The sequence below is a fragment of the Plecotus auritus genome, assembly GCF_963455305.1.
Source record: "Plecotus auritus genome assembly, chromosome: 10".
Taxonomy (NCBI): domain Eukaryota; kingdom Metazoa; phylum Chordata; class Mammalia; order Chiroptera; family Vespertilionidae; genus Plecotus; species Plecotus auritus.
The window spans coordinates 60,456,948-60,470,127 of record NC_137785.1 but is presented as its reverse complement, the minus strand read 5'-3'; positions in this window follow the sequence as shown (position 1 = coordinate 60,470,127).

Sequence of the window (13,180 nt, the reverse complement as noted above, 5' to 3'; positions counted from 1 at the left end):
CCAGTGAGTGCACAGGATGCAGCTAGCTAGGTGCTGGGCACGCCTTCCCCGGGGGGAAAAAGGGGGGTGTGTGGGGGGTGTGGGAGGTAAATCGTCCAGCAGGGGTCCTGGCGTTTAGTTAACTTCAGCAACTGTTAGCAAGTCTCATCAGGAGGAGTTGTAGGAGACACCCGATTAACGCCCTGCACCCAGGGTCGGGGATTGAAATGCATCCCTTTACTTAATTATTAGTCAACAGAGCCAAATAGCAACAGCACAACGATTGAAATTTCTTTGGAGAGCCAAATTTTTTAAACTTAAACTTCTTCTAATGCCACCTCTTCAAAATAGACTCTCCCAGGCCGTGGTATTTTGTGGAAGAGCCACACACAAGGGGCCAAAGAGCCGCATGTGGCTCGCAAGCCGCAGTTTGCCCACCACGGATTTAATAAATAATTGCCTAAGGCTCACTGTGGTGCCAGTTCCGCCATGAAAAACACCTGCTTTTTGATCCATTTGTCATAGAGCTACTAAACTAAGGTCAGAATCAACACCTCATAAAATGACATGAAAAACATATATACAAGTGCAAGTTCATTTTTTAAAATATGGAAGTCGACATAAAATCACATTTCAATAAACAACAGGAACAAACAAGAGAGAACATAATTTAAGAAACTGTACACTTTGCTCAGAGAAAATTTGCCCGTCGGCGCTGATGACAGACAATGGCTGTTACTCGGGTAACTGGCTGTTCTATTGTAACTAAAACACGGTCTGAGCCATAGTTCTCTTCTGCACATTAAGGGCCTGTAAGCACATTTTGAATAAATACAACGTGTATAAATATGCAAAGTTTTCAATGTTACAAATGAGGTTGCTCCTTCACTGGTCATTTATCTAACCTAGGTTGGATTAATAAAAGCATTACTCGCAGAGGAAAACTTATGCCTAAACTATTTCTAAGTTCTCATTGTCATCGTAAGCTGTGGAGAAAAGTTTAATAAGAATTTACTGGAGCCCTCGCCCGTTTGGCTCAGTAATAGAGTGTTGGCCTGTGGACCAAAGGGTCCTGGGTTTGATTCCGATCAAGGGCACATACCACATTTGCAGGGTCTGCCCTGGTCCGGGCCCTGATCCGGGCTGTGTGCAGGAGGCAACCAATGGATGTGTTTCTCTCACATGGATCTTTCTCTGCCTTTTCCTCTCTCTTCCACTCTCTCTAAAAAAAAAAAAGAGAGATAGAGTTTATTGGAGCCACGTTTTTTTTTTGTTTTTTTTTGTTTTTTTTTTATTGTTTGAAGTATTACCAATAGTAGTACATATGTCTCCTTTTTTTTCCCCATTGACCTCCCCCCCCCTCCCATACCCCCGTGGAGCCACGTTTTTGAGGACACGCCCGGAAGTAAGATCTCAAAAAACTGAGAAAATGCTCCAGAGAATGACAGTTTCGAATTTTGAATCAGAAGAGAAACATAAAGGAGATACATGGCATCCACTGGTGGTAGATTAAGGAGGCGGGAGAAAACCAGGTGGGGAAATCTTCAGGACTGGGTCAAATATGGAGAAACGCATATGGCTCTCCCATGGGTGGTACAGGATAATTCATAGTTAACAGTTATGGCACCTGGAGACGGGGTGACGCGGGGAGCAAGAGAAGGGTGAGGGTTCTCTGGTCTCGTGCCTGTGGCTGTGCCGTCGAGGAGTCTGGAAAAGAAAATTACTTGGACATTTCAAACGTGTGTTATCTTAGATGCTCGAGAACAATGGACAGGGAGCACTGGCCAAGTAGCTCAGTGGATCAGAGCGTTGTCCAGATAGGCCAAGGTGGGGGGTTCAATCCCTGGTCAGGCACCTAGGACAATCCACCAATGAATGCATAAATAAGTGGAACAACAAATCACATTTCTTGCCGAGACCGGTTTGCTCAGTGGATGGAGCGTCGGCCTGCGGACTGGAGGGTCCCGGGTTCGATTCCGGTCAAGGGCACGTGTCTTGGTTGGGGGCACATCCCCGGTGGGAGGTGTGCAGGAGGCAGCTGATCGATGTTTCTCTCTCATCGATGTTTCTAGCTCTCTATCCCTCTCCCTTCTTCTCTGTTAAATATCAATAAAATATATTTTTAAAAAACCACACAAATCACATTTCTCTCTCCTTCCCTCTCTCTCTAAAATCAACAAATTAGCTGAAACCGGTTTGGCTCAGTGGATAGAGCGTCGGCCTGCGGACTGAAGGGTCCCGGGTTCGATTCCGGTCAAGGGCATGTACCTTGGTTGCGGGCACATCCCCAGTGGGAGGTGTGCAGGAGGCAGCTGATGGATGTTTCTCTCTCATTGATGTTTCTAGCTCTCTATCCCTCTCCCTTCATCTCTGTAAAATATCAATAAAATATATTTTTAAAAATCACATTTCTCTCTCTCCTTCCCTCTCTCTCTAAAATCAACAAATTAAACGCACACACACACACGCACACACACACCCTGGGCAGTGTTTTCTTAAGGTGAAGACTGCCCCTCGCTAAGGGAGCTATAGGCTTGGGTCATGACTACCCACATCACCTGCCCAGTTAGGAATGTGTGATCACACCAGCCTGGTGCTGAGTCACTGAGCTTGGTGGACCCGCCACAGGTGGTAATTTTGGGCGATAATGATGTTCTTCACGATTAGAGTGAATCAACAAGGCCACTCCACACTCGAAAAGGAGGGAATTGAGGCCCACCTCCTGACGGGCGGTGTCTTGAAGAATCTGTGGACATCTTTCAAAACCACCACCCTGGCCGAAACCGGTTTGGCTCAGTGGATAGAGCGTCGGCCTGCGGACTGAAGGGTCCCGGGTTCGATTCCGGTCAAGGGCATGTACCTTGGTTGTGGGCACATCCCCAGTGGGGGGTGTGCAGGAGGCAGCTGATGGATGTTTCTCTCTCATCGATGTTTCTAGCTCTCTATCCCTCTCTCTTCCTCTCTGTAAAAAATCAATAAAATATATTTAAAAAAAAAAAAAACCACCACCCTGGCTGCTGGCGGGAGGCCTCGGCTCCTCCCCACGGGGCCTCTCCATAGGGCGGCTCGGGGCGGCCTTATGACATGGCAGCTGGCCTTCCACAGAGCAGTGATCCGAGAGAAAACAAGAAAGAACCCGCAGTGTCTTTGGTGGCCTGACTTCATCTCTGCAGTATCACAGTGCTCACCCCGGTCAGCTTCATTCCGCATGGAAGGGACTAAATCGGGGCACGTATCCCGGGAAAGCAGGGGTCCCGGGGGTCGTCCTGGCTGCTGGCCACCACAGGTACCCACAGGAAGCAGTGGCTAATTCTGTCAGGGCATGCTGAGCATGCTGGGGAGGGCCCCCCGAGGAAAGTGACAGACGCTGAGAAAGTTGAGCAGGATCAGAGAGGTCAGGAGACAAAAGGAAAGAAAGCAGGACGGGTGCCGGAGGGGCGAGCTCTCCACCCGCCTCGGATGCTAGCAGGTTCTGACTTCACGCAGGATCACTCCCGCAGCTGCCGCAGCGGCGGGAGCCAGGCTCACAATAAGCAATTAGACCAGGCAGGGCGTCTCTAATAGCAGGGATTATGTACTCGGTGAGCCAGGGTGGCTCTTCAAAGCCACTGTTTGATCTCCCTGTAATTAGGACGTGGGCTTCCTCAGCGACCGAGCACTGAGCGTAGCAGCCCCGCCTCCCCTCCCATCATTTTAACGTTCAGAACATTAAAACGTGTACATTTTTGGTGGGAGAAGAGGGGAAGAGCAGCAGGAAGCTCAGCCAATCTCGGTTCATTCCCGGTCAGGGCACCTGCCCAGATTGCGGGCTTGACCGCCCCCCCCAGTAGGGGGCGTGCGGGAGGCAGCTGATCCATGATTCTCATCATTGATGTTTCTCTCTCTCTCTCCCCCTCTCCCTGCCTCTCTGAAATCAATAAATATATTTTTTAAAAAATAATAATAGCCCTAACTGGTTTGGCTCAGTGGATGGAGCATCGGCCTGCGGACTCAAGGGTCCCGGGTTCGATTCCAGTCAAGGGCATGTGCCGTGGTTACGGGCACATACCCAGTGGGGAGTGTGGCAGGAAGCAGCTGATCGATGTTTCTAACTCTCTATCCCTCTCCTTTCCTCTCTGTAAAAAATCAATAAAATGTATTTTTAAAAAAATAATAATAATAATAATAAAGGAGGGATGATATAGAAAGTCTGACGTTGAGGTTTTTCCTGCTGGGAAGGCAGAGGCTAGGGCTTCCTCCCTCTGAGGGGCCCTCAGAAGGCCTTCCCGCTGGGAGCAGCCATAAACAACTTGCAAACGGTGACAGCTAGCACTAGATGGCAGGCGTGACAAGGCGGTGCCCTGGCTCACAGGAGCCATTCCCAGTCCCAGCCCGCCTGGCCCTGCGGTTCGGGTTTCACAGTCCCACAAAGCCAGCGCTCCTGCCAGGTCCCCACTCCCAAATCAGGGCAGCCCTCCCCCCACCCCCCCACCAATTCCTCCACACGGAACCTGGGGCCCGGGGCCTCCCTGCCCCGCCAGGGCCACTAATGCTCCTGTGTGTACCTCCCTGCACTGGCCCGCCCTCGGGGTGTCTGTTGCTAGGCACCCTTGCACACCCAAGGGCCTGGGGCCCTGGGGAAGAGGCTGCAGAGTCTGAGGCTTAGGAGGAACCCTCCCGGTGCGGGGACTATCGGTGTGTCGGGCTGCCCCTCCCCCTTGCTAAATGACCGACTTCCACAACGGCATTTTTTTTTTTTTTTTTTTTTTTTTTTTTTGGGTAGAAAAGCAAGCAAGAATGTATTGAGCACAGCAAAAATATACTCAGGCAGTGACGCAAGGAAGGCATAGGGGAAGCAACTGGAGAGCCCAGGGCTGCTTGAGCTCACGGGGAAGTCAGCGAACAGGGGGCCTTGGAGACAGATTCGGGGGTGAGCCTGGGACAAGTGGCTGCTGCCCAGTGCTCCCCTAGTTGCAAGTCTCATGGGGTCCCTTCGAGGTTGGGGATACGAGCCTGTGGGGGAAGGGAGGGGGGAGAGAATGGCACAGGTGTGCTCTCTGGAAGGAGAAGGCGCACAATGGCTTTACCTGGTGTCCTCACTGCCTTTGGATTTAGCAGGTGAGTGACAGGAGTTAAAATCGTTGTCTTAATAAAGGCACCTTTAGTAACCAAAGTCCTGTGACAATGAGCTTAAGACAAACAGAGAGATGGGAGAAATGTTTCAGTCAATAGCTTTAAGGGCCATATGTAGTATGTAAATTTAGACACAATCATATCCATATGGGTTTCAGGCATGGCTGGATCCAGGTGCTGGAGGAAAATCATGAGACATCGATCTGTCTCCATCTATCTCCTCCCCTCTCTCTTGAGCACAAACTCCCAAGTTATGAACGAGATCTACATCTTTCTTCACGGTCCTGGGAGTCTTTCTTCAAGACTCCCAGACTTGCCCTGGCCGGTGTGGCTCAGTGGATGGAGCGTCGGCCTGCGGACTGAAGGGTCCCTCCCGGGTTCGATTCCGGTCAAGGGCATGTACCTTGGTTGTGTGTGCATCCCCAGTGGAGGGTGTGCAGGAGGCAGCTGATGGATGTTTCTCTCTCATCGATGTTTCTAGCTCTCTGTCCCTCTCCCTTCCTCTCTGTGGGAAGGCAATAAAATATATTTTAAAAAAAAGACTCCCAGACTTGACTTGGGTCCAAACTCATGCCTAGACTGACCATGGGCGGCATCCCGGAGATGGCTTGTCCAGTTTGGCTAAGGGAGGCAGAGGTCAGGATGAGAATGAGGGAGGCTTGGCTCCCCGAGGAAAAGCCCCAGGGTGCTGTCACCTGAAGAAGGGACCCAGGGCGAGCCAAGTCAGCAGATGCGCCCTTCCCCGCCCGCTCGCTCACCGGTCCCCTGCCTGAAGCACACCCCGCGGGCCTTCCGGGCGGCCTGCGGGGGAGAGGCTGTGCTGTGACTCAGCTGCCCTCTGGCCCAGGAGCTGGCCCGGCTGGGGCAGAGGTTGCTTTCTGGAAGCCCCGCTCGCAGGCGGTCCGATCCTGGCTGACAGTCACTCTGACATGAATCAGCACCCCTCCCCGGCCTCCTGCGACGAGCTGGGTGCTGGCTCCTGACCAGGTCAAGCACGTGACGGAATTGCCTACATCTGGTGGCACTCACGTGATGCCTCCCCCACCCTTACCGCCAGGGGTCGGCAAACTCCTTCGTCCACAGAGCCAACTACCCACAGCACAACGATGGAAATTTCTCTGGAGAGCCGAATTTTTTAAACGTAAACTTCTTCGAACGCCACTTCTTCCAAATAGACTCGCCCAGGCCGTGGTATTTTGTGGAAGAGCCGCACTCAAGGGGCCAAAGAGCCGCCTGTGGCTCGCGAGCCGCGGTTTGCCGACCACGGCTTTACCCCATAGACTTCTTTGGCTCCTGCCAAGTGAGTGGGGATCCATTTCATCTTGCTCTTGCCCAGGACATGACTCAGAGGCAAGTTTCCCTTAATAAACCCTATTAATTACCGGCTGGGGGGTGGGGGGGACCAGGCCGTGTCTGTGCCTTCCCCGCATGCTGCCTGCGGAGGTGAGATTTCAGTCTCCGCCTTACCCCGGGGTCTGCGTGGACCGGCGCTGCCAGGTAACAGCGCTGCTCACCCGGCCGCCGGGCCCCCACCGCCATCCCCTAACATCCTCTTCTCCAAAGCCTGGAGCCGTGCCTCCGTGGTTGAGCGTTGACCTAGGAACCAGGAGGTCACAGGTCAATTCCCAGTCAGGGCACATGTCTGGGTTCCGGGCCCCATCCCCATGGTGGGGCGTGCAGGAGGCAGCCGATCCATGATTCTCTCTCATCATTGATGTTTCTCTCTCTCCTCTCCCTTCCTCTCTGAAGTCAATAAAAATATATATTAAAAAAAAAAGATTACATAGTAACATGTGTGATTATTAAACTGTTGTTCCACAAGAAGTTTTTTTTTTTTAATATATTTTATTGATCTTTTACAGAGAGGAAGGGAGAGGGATAGAGAGTTAGGAACATCCATGAGAGAGAAACATCCATCAGCTGCCTCCTGCACACCCCCTACTGGGGATGTGCCCGCAACCAAGGTACATGCCCTTGACCGGAATCGAACCCGGGACCCCCTCAGTCCACAGGCTGACGCTCTATCCACTGAGCCAAATCGGTTAGGGTACAAGAAGTTTTAAAACATGCAATACCTGACTATTTTTTTTAATATATTTTATTGATTTTTTACAAAGAGAAAGGGAGAGGGATAGAGAGTTAGAAACATCGATGGGAAAGAAACATCGATCAGCTGCCTCCCGCACACCTCCCACAGGGGGATGTGCCCGCAACCACGGTACATGCCCTTGACCGGAATCGAACCCGGGACCTTTCAGTCTGCAGGCCGACGCTCTATCTACTGAGCCAAACCAGTCAGGGCAATACCTGACTCTTTAGTCAGGGGCACTGACCTCTTTCCCTCTTGGACTGTCAAATTAAAAAATGACAATAAAAAATAAATAAATAGCCCTGACCGGTTTGGCTCAGTGGATAGAGCGTCGGCCTGCGGACTGGGGGGAGGGTCCCAGGTTCGATTCCGGTCAAGGGCATGTACCTGGGTTGCGGGCACATCCCCAGTAGGAGGTGTGCCAGAGGCAGCTGATGGATGTTTCTCTCTCATCGATGTTTCTAGCTCTCTACCCCTCTCCCTTCCTCTCTGTAAAAAAAAAAAAATCAATAAAATATATTTTTAAATAAATAAATAAAATGAAATAAAAAATGACAACCAACACAATAATAGCCGCCCGGTGCGAATGAATCAAAATTGTACCTATTGTTGTTGCCGGATCGGCAACAAGACAATATGTGTTTGGAGTGCCGCAGAATTTTAGAAATTCATTTCTGTGCCACGAGATGGAAAAGGTTGAACATCAGCTGCTCTGGAAGATAATCTTCCAAGAGCCAAGGTCTGCATAAGTACACGCAGACCCAGGGGTAAGCCTCGGACGGCGACTGGTCAGTACATAGTAGGTGCTCAGTAAGCACATGTCCACTCAGCCCTTTGCCGCTGACCCGTAAGACTCGGGACGGTGAGTCCAAGCAGATATGGCCCCTGCCTGGCTCCCGCCCTGGGGGGCAGGCTGGGCGGCCACAATCACTGGCCAACTGCTATGCTTTCTCCCAGAACAGCCTCTGCGGAAGCCGGGGAGAAACAGCTGAGTCACAGGGATCCAGGAGAGCTTCCCTGAGGACATGACGTTGGCCCAAGTTCACAGCAGTGAGAAGACAGAAGCCAGGTGGAGGAGAGGAGGAGGAGGAGGAGGAGGAGGAGAAGGAGGAGGAGGAGGAGGCGGCCCTCACAGACACGGTGGAAAGCAAGGGAATGCAGTGTAGCCTGTGTGTTCCGGGGGAGGTGGGTGGGAGGGAGGCCTGATGCTGAGTCCCTCGGCGTTAACCCTCCAGAACAGGGGTCTCTATGCAGGAATGGGGGTGTTTGGTTAAGCCAATGCCTTTCTTTAAAAGAAAGAGCCTGGCCCTGGCTGGTTTGGCTCAGTGGATAGAGCGTCAGCCTGCGGACTGAAGGGTCCCAGGTTCGATTCTGGTCAAGGGCATGTACCTTGGTTGCGGGCACATCCCCAGTGGGGAGTGTGCAAGAGGCAGCTGAATCGATGTTTCTCTCTCATCGATGTTTCTCATTCTCTATCCCTCTCCTTTCCTCTCTGTAAAAAATCAATAAAATATATTTAAAAAAAAAAAAGAAGAAAGAGCCTGGCTGGTGTGGCTCAGGGGTTTGGGCATGGACCTATGAACCAGGAGGTCAGGGTTCGATTCCCGGTCAGGGCACGTGGCTAGGTAGTGGCTCGATCCCCAGAGTGGGGCGTGCAGGAGGCAGGTGATCAATGATTGATGTTCCTCTCATCGTTGGTGTTTCTCTCTCTCTCTCCCTCTCTCTTCCGCTCTGAAATTAATAAAAATATATTTAAAAAAGAAGAAAGAAAGAAACAGAGGCAGGAAGGAAGGGAGGGAGGGAGGAAGAGAGGGAGGGAGGGAGGGAGGGAGGAAGGAAAGGGGGTGGTGTCAAAAGGAGAATTTTTTGGACAAAGCACTACTTTAAAAGGGATTCCACCAGCACCTGGCAGGGCAGCTGCCACACAGTAGGCCCTCAATAAATGTGCCAATGCCTGGGGGAGTCATTGCAATCAATGGGTTTTTCTTTTTATTTTTATTTTAGGGAGAGAGAGAGAAACATCGATTCGCTGTTCCACTTATTGATGCATCATTGGTTGATTCTTGTCTGTGCCCTGACCCGGGATGGAACCCCCAGCCTTGGCGTATTGGGACATATGCCCCCCAACTGATGACCCAACTATGCTCCCCGGCCGGGGCTCCACCGGTTTTTGTTAAAACAGAGCATGAAGCCAGCCAGGGCTAGACCTCATTGGGAGCCCACGCAGACTCCAAAGCACACAAAAGAAATAAAGGGCGAAGGAAATTACTTTAAAACAGGCAGGTTTATGTAACCGTGTCTGTGCAGAATAAAAATGCCATTGGCTGCCAGGCGCTGCGACTGATACTCAGAGAGGCTGGGGGGGGGGGGCTTGGATGCCAGGCCGCGACGGGGCAGCGGGCATCCAACCTTCGGGGGTTTGTAGAGAAGGCCTGCCTGGCACACAGACCGCTCCTGTTCTTCAGGCTCCTGTGCATCACCCTGTTGGCAACCTGGGATTCTTGAAGACAGCGCTATGCATTATAAAGAAAGTTCAGCCGAAACCGGTTTGGCTCAGTGGGTAGAGCGTCGGCCTGCGGACTGAAGGGTCCCGGGTTCGATTCCGGTCAGGAGCATGTACCTTGGTTGCGGGCACATCCCCAGTAGGGGGTGTGCAGGAGGCAGCTGATCGATGTTTCTCTCTCATCGATGTTTCTAGCTCTCTATCCCTCTCCCTTCCTCTCTGTAAAATATCAATAAAATATATTTAAAAAAAAAAAGAAAAGAAAGTTCAATCCCGGTCTCTCCCCACCTGCCCTTCCCTGGCCCCTGGCTCACCGGAGGCCTGGCTGTGGAGAGGCCTGTAAATGGTTCATAAAGACATCGGGGTGCGTCACAGGCTGGCAGTGAAATCCTGAATCAGAGGCTAAAGTTCTAGGACAGGGTCTGTGAATCAGATCTCACTGTGGATGGTGGTCCTTCATGCCACTCAGCGGGGATGGCCTCACCCCAGAGACCCCCCATGGGAGCCACATCCCTGGCGCCTCTCACTCCACGTGACAAGGGATGAGCTGAGGAGCTGACTCACAGCCACAGGCAAAGGAGCCCTTCATTTGGCCCGGCCCACATGGCTCAGTGAGTGAGCATCACCCATGAACCAGGAGGTCACGGTTCAATTTCCCGTCAGGACACAGGCCCGGGATGGGGGCTCCATCCCCAGTGTGGGGCGTGCAGGAGGCAGCTGGTCCATGATTCTCTCTTGTCACGGATGTTTCTCTCTCTCTCTCTCTCTCTCTCCCTCTCTGAAATGAATACAATTATTAGTCTTTTTTTTAAAGCAGCCCTTTATTCCGTTCGCTGACTATAGACTCTGCTCAGGACCCACCCCTTTCAATAATAAAGGGGACGCACCTAGGCCTGTCCCACAGGCACAGAAGGCCACGTCCCTGGAGTAACAGCTGGGTTTCAGCTCCAGGCCCAGAACAGCAGCAAAGACCAGCGGCCATGGCCAATGACCCCTGCCCTGGCGCCGACCAGTCAGTGGAGCCCTCCACCCTGAAAGGGCGCACCTGGAAAATTCTGCTGAACCCCCCGCCCCCCACCTGAGACCTCCCCTACGATTCCCACCAGCAAGAGAGCTGAGCCTTGCCCTGGCTGGTTTTGCTCAGTGGTTAGAGCATTGGCTTTCGGACTGGAAGGTCCTGGGTTCGATTCCGGTCAAGGGCACATGCCCGGGTTGTGGGCTCAGTCCTCAGTAGGGGGCGTGCAGGAAGCAGCCGATCGATGATTCTCTCTCATCATGGATGTTTCTCTCTCTCTCCCTGTCCCGTCCTTTCTGAAATCAATAAAAATATTTTTAAAATATATATCTTTTTAAAAATATATATATTTTATTGATAGTTTACAGAGAGGAAGGGAGAGGGATAGAGAGCTAGAAACATCGATGAGAGAGAAACATCGATCAGCTGCCTCCTGCACACCTCCCACTGGGGATGTGCCTGCAACCAAGGTACATGCCCTTGACCGGAATCGAACCCGGGATCCTTCAGTCCGCAGGCTGACGCTCTATCCACTGAGCCAAACCGGTTTCGGCTAAATATATATCTTTATTGACTTCAGAGAGGAAGGGAGAGGGATAGAGAGATAGAAACATCCATGATGAGAGAGAATCATTGATCGGCTGCCTCCTGCACGCCCCCTATTGGGGATCGAGCCCACAACCGGGGCACGTGCCCTTGGCCGGAATCGAACCCGGGACCCTTCAGTCCGCAGGCCGACGCTCTATCCACTGAGCCACACCGGCTAGGGCTCAATAAAAATATTTTTTAAAAAAGAGAGGTGAGTTCTGCAAGCAGGGGAGCAGTGGGCAACGGCAGCTCACTCTGGGTTCACCCCTGAACGTTCGCCAAGGCCCCCTCTTCTCTGACGTCCCCGGGAGCGAAGGCCGCCCCACCCAGGCCCTCCTGTTGCCTCGTCTCTGCCAGGCCCCTCCTGTCCCCCTGTCCCAGCTTTCACGGACGTTCCCTCAAAGTCACCGACACTCGCGCTGTGAATGCTTTCCTGCGCCTAGTCAAGAACCCACAGACCCGCTCAGGGCCAGTCCCGACCCGTAACGCGAAGAGGTTGGGTGCCTCGTCCAAGGTCATGCAGCCCTTAGGTCGTGAAGCCAGCCTTAGGACGAAGGTCACATGGCTCCGAGCCTCTCTGCTGCACTGCCTGGCCTGCAGGAGGGGTGCCTGCTAAGCCAGGCTGAGCGACCCCTCCTCACGGCCCCGCTGTTAACTGTGCCTGACTGCCCCCCCTTCCTCTTCATTCAGAGATTCTGAGGAAGCTGAGGCTGGGGGGCCGGGGGGTGGGGGAGGACGACACATCGTTCAGCTGCCTCCTGCACGCCCCCCACTGGGGATCGATCCGGAAACCTGGCCATGTGGATTGTCAGGGCCAGGGACTGACCCAGCGACCTCTCTGTGCACGGGACGACGCTCAACCAACTGAACCCACCAGCCAGGGCCCACGCTGCTTAGTGTGCAAGTGACCTGAAGCGCTCCCAGCAGGGAAGGGCGGTCACGAGCCAGAAGGTGGTGGGAGACGGGGCAACGTCAGCCAGGCCGCAAAACGGCCAGGAGAGCTGGTGGCCAGGGCGGACTTCAGCCTCGCCTGTGTGAATCTCTTAGAAAGGAGCACGTTTGTCAATTATTCACATAATTAAAAACGAACTTTAAAACCGTGAGGGTTGAATGGCAAGTCTGCAACGGCATGACCTTAGATGGGGGTGAGCGTTCCTTTTTGGGGAGCCGGGGAGCCCCCGGAAGTGTGACAGGTTCTAGGAAGCCGAGTGGGCGCCTGGCCTGTTTCTGCCTCTTTGGTATGGAATTCAAAAAGGGGTCGCTTGCTTCCTGGGGTCCTCCTTCTGCCACCCCTCCCTCCGGTGGCTCAGGTGCAGGCCATGGGCCCGGCCCGCCCTGGGAACAAATAGAAGACTCCACTTCCTGAGATCTCCTGGCTCTTTCTTCCCTCAGGGTCTGGAAAGACACCCGAGGTGATGTTCTCATTGGTTTTAGATAGAGAGGAGGTGGGGGGAGAGAGAAACATGGATGTGAGAGAGAAGCATCAGTTGGTCGCCTCCCATAGGCACCCTGACGGAGACTGAACCCACAAACTGGGTGTGTGCCCACACCAGGATTCGAACCCGCCATCTTTTGGTGTATGGACGACGATCCTCCAACTACTGAGCAACCCGGCCAGGGCAAGACCAAAATTCTTACCTTCGGGACCCACCCTGCCTGTCCCAACACCCACCGGCCCCCTCTGACCTGCCCCCTCCTTCTGTCTGCCCCGCAGGCACCCTCCCGCCTTCCCGGAGCTCCTCAGACCCGAGGCCTTCCGCGCTCCCTGGCCTGGGGTGCTGTCCGCCTCACCACTGAGCGAGATGGAGCGTGGGGTGCAAGGAGCTGGTGTAGGGAAGCAGTCCCGTGGGCGGAGGTGGGAGGAAGCAGGATGGGGCCGGGACAGAGCCGGCCA